This window comes from Brassica napus, chromosome C8 (genome assembly GCF_020379485.1).
Source record: "Brassica napus cultivar Da-Ae chromosome C8, Da-Ae, whole genome shotgun sequence".
Classification (NCBI taxonomy): domain Eukaryota; kingdom Viridiplantae; phylum Streptophyta; class Magnoliopsida; order Brassicales; family Brassicaceae; genus Brassica; species Brassica napus.
In genome coordinates this window covers 19,787,809-19,791,494 of record NC_063451.1, presented here as the reverse complement: position 1 = coordinate 19,791,494, position 3,686 = coordinate 19,787,809, and the positions used below count along the sequence as shown (strand labels likewise).

The 3,686-nt window shown below is 42.9% G+C and overlaps 1 non-coding gene across 1 annotated transcript; it reads left to right on the top strand.

Moving 5' to 3' along the window:
* The first annotated feature begins 3,157 nt into the window (after positions 1–3,157).
* LOC125592088 lies at positions 3,158–3,264 on the top strand. The gene has a single exon (XR_007327938.1). It is a non-coding gene; the product is annotated as a small nucleolar RNA R71 (small nucleolar RNA).
* Positions 3,265–3,686: the final 422 nt, after the last annotated feature.

The window sequence follows — 3,686 nt, the reverse complement described above, 5'->3', positions numbered from 1 at the left end:
CAGGTGGCTGGACAGTTGGAGCACTGATGAGTTCACCTTTCAGCTTCTTGAAGGCTTCTAGACATTCCACATCAAAGCTGAAAGTGGCTTCTTTGCACAGCAGCCTGGTCAATGGTCTAGTGATCATGGAGAAGTCCTTGATGAATCTTCTGTAGAACCCAACATGACCAAGAAAACTTCTGATGTCTTTCAATGTTTTTGGTGGTGGCAAACCAACCATAACCTCGATCTTAGCCTTATCCACCTCAATCCCCTTCTCTAAAATCTTGTGTCCCAGCACAATCGCTTCCTTAACCATGAAGTGACACTTCTCCCAATTCAGTACAAGCTTGGTGTCTTCACATCTCTGTAGGACCCTGCACAAATTTGACAAACAAGCAGAAAACGAAGATCCGTAGACAGAGAAATCATCCATAAACACCTCCACAACATCCTCAATTAGATCAGAGAAGATTGACATCATGCACCTTTGAAAGGTGGCTGGAGCATTACATAGACAAAATGATATTCTTCGATATGCGAAGGTACCATAAGGACATGTAATGTCGTTTTCTCTTGATCATTGGGATGTATGGGGATTTGGAAGAACCCTGAATATCCATCAAGAAAACAATAAAATGGGTGATTTGCAAGTCTCTCAAGCATCTGATCAATAAATGGTAATGGGAAATGATCCTTTCTAGATGCAGAGTTTAGTTTTCGGTAATCAATGCACATTCTATGCCCTGTGATGGTTCTTGTTGGTATCAATTCATCCTTGTCATTTCTAATTACAGTGATACTACCTTTCTTTGGTACAACATGTACAGGAGATACCCATTTAGAATCTGAAATAGGGTAAATAACACCAGCATCTAAGAGTTTAAGAATCTCTTTCTTTACAACATCCTTCAGGTTAGGATTTAACATTCTTTGATGCTCGATAGAAGTCATTGATTCATCCTCAAGATGTATCCTATGCATGCACAAAGATGGTGATATTCCTTTGATGTCATCAAGTGAGTAACCTATTGCTTTTCTAAATCTTTTAAGTGTTTTCAAAAGTTCAGATAGCTCAGTTTCAGTAAGTTCACTACTCACAATGACAGGATAAGTTTCATTAGGACCAAGGAATGCATACCTTACACCATGGGGGATAAGTTTAAACTTCACTTTAGGTGCCTTAAGCTCGCTCCAGTCATCTTGTTGGGTGTCCTCTTGTTGAGTGACTGAGGCTTCTTGATGAACCACTTGTGGCAGCTCCTCATATTGATTTTTACTAACAAACCCTTTGTGTGAATCCAGCATCATCCCATAGGCAGTACTCTCCAGGTTCTCAATCACTTCAACCTCTCTCTCTATCGTCAAAGCATGCTGTAGAGGGTCTTCTAGTGACAACTCTTCAAGGAGCTCATCAGCAAGGGCGTCCATCTCTTAAATGTAGAAGACTTGCCCTTGAACCGTTGGTTTCTTCATTACCTCCTTGATGTCAAAGTGGAGAACGTGCCCTTTAACTAAGTGGAGATCAATCTTGCCCGCTTTCACATTAACAATATCTCCTGCTGTAGCTAAGAAAGGCCTTCCAAGGATTAAGGGATCTTGAGCTTCCTCACCCATCTCAAGCACCACAAAGTCTGTAGGAATCTCATAGTTTCCAACCATCACGGGGAGGTCCTCCAAGATACCCACAGGGTATTTCACTGAACGATCAGCCAATACCAGAGAAAGTCTACACTTCTTGTACTGAGTGAAACCAAGCTTCTTAGCAACAGATAAAGGCATCAAGCTGACACTAGCTCCCAAATCGCAGAGACATCTCTCAAATACCTTAGGTCCAAGAGCAGAAGGTAATGTGAAGCATCCTGGATCTTCAAGCTTCTTTGGAACAACAAGCCTCTGGATGATGGCACTACACTCATGAGTGAGAATCATCATGCCCTCCATCTCTTTCTTCTTTGCAGCTACATCATCTTTCAGGAACTTGCTATATTGAGGAATCAACATGAAAGCATCAATAACGGGCATTGTGACTTGAGCTTCGCTCATCTACTTCTCAAATAGAGCTTTGTACTTCTCTAGCAGCTGCCTCTTGAATCTACCAGGGAATGGAAGTTTGGGTTCATAGGGAGGAGGAACAAAAGAATTCTCACTTGCTGGAACAACAACTTCACCATCTTTCACTGTTTTCTTCTCTTCCCCAACCTTTCATTTACCTTTGGCTTCCACAATCTTCTCTAAAATCTCATCATTGATCTTCTCATCAACAATCACCACTTCATCATCTATGTTGATAGCCACCCCCTCACCTTGTTTCTCAGCATCCTTGGTGAGAGCTCTATGAGGTAACTCCTTACCACTCCTGAGGGTGATAGCTTTCATGGTCTCTTTGGGATTTTGCTCAGATTTTCCAGGTAAAGAACCTTGTTGGCGATTTTGGTGAGTGTTCATGGCAGCAAACTGGTTCTCCAAAGCTTTGAACTTGTTGTTGAGATCATTGTAGCTCCCATCAATCTTTGAGTGAAGGTTCTTCAACTCATAACCAACATGCTTCTCACTTCTAGTCTGAGACTCCAAGATTTGTTTCAGCAGGGCATCAGTGCTGCTTTCTTGAGGAGTAGAGGTAGAAGGATTAGATTGTTGTTGGGAAGAATGACGTTCTTTGTTGTTGAAACCAGGAGGAGGGTTTTGCTGAGGCTGATAGCTTCCTTGCTGGTTGTTCCTAGGCTGATAACCACTCTGTTGGTTGTTCGAATATGATTTCTGTTGGTAGTTGTTGTACTGAAAGTTTGGCTCTTTTTTGTACCAGCTACCATTGTTGTTAATGAAACACAGCTCTTCTTGACCTTCCAAACCTTTAACCTCATGGACAACAGGTGGTGTCTCTTGGTTTGGGTTACCAACAAAGTTCAGCTGCTATTGGGTGGATTTATCAGCAATGAGTATGTCTATCTTATCCTGTGGAGTCTTTAACTCCTTCCTCGTCTGCTTGTCATCTGTTCTACTACCTCTGTCATAGTCTCCACTGTAGACTGCATCACTCTTTACCATGTTGTCAACCAGCTCTTCTGCATCTTCCTCAGTTCTTCCCAAAAAGAACCCATTGCTAGCTGTATCCAATTTGGTTCTGTACTTAGGAAGAGCACCCCTGTAGAATGTGCTCAGCAAGCTTTCCTTAGAGAAACCATGGTGTGGACATTGAGCTTGGTATCCCTTGAATCTCTCCCAGGCTTCACTGAATCCTTCCAAGTTCTTCTGTTGAAAGCTGGAAATCTCATTTCTCAGCTTAGCAGTTCTTGAAGTAGAGAAGAACTTTTCCAAGAATGCTTTCTTGCAGTCATCCCAGGTGGTGATAGAGTCGCTGGGTAGAGACTTCTCCCACTGACGTGCCTTATCCCCCAAAAAGAAAGGGAATAGCTTGAGCTTTAAGGCATCCTCGGACACACCATTGGTTTTTGACAACCCAAAGTAGCTGTCGAACCTGTCCAAGTGATCAAATGGGTCCTCCAAAGCCAAGCCATGATACTTGTTGTTCTCGATCACGTTGAGGAGTCCTAATTTGATCTCAAAGTTGTTAGCTGCCACAGCCGGTGCTCGGATTCCCAGTCTATGACCATGAATGTTGGGGCGGTCATAAGTGCCAATGGGTCGAGCTGCTCGCTGTGGGTATTGTGGAACGTTGTTGGCTCCATTGGCGTTCCCATCATCTT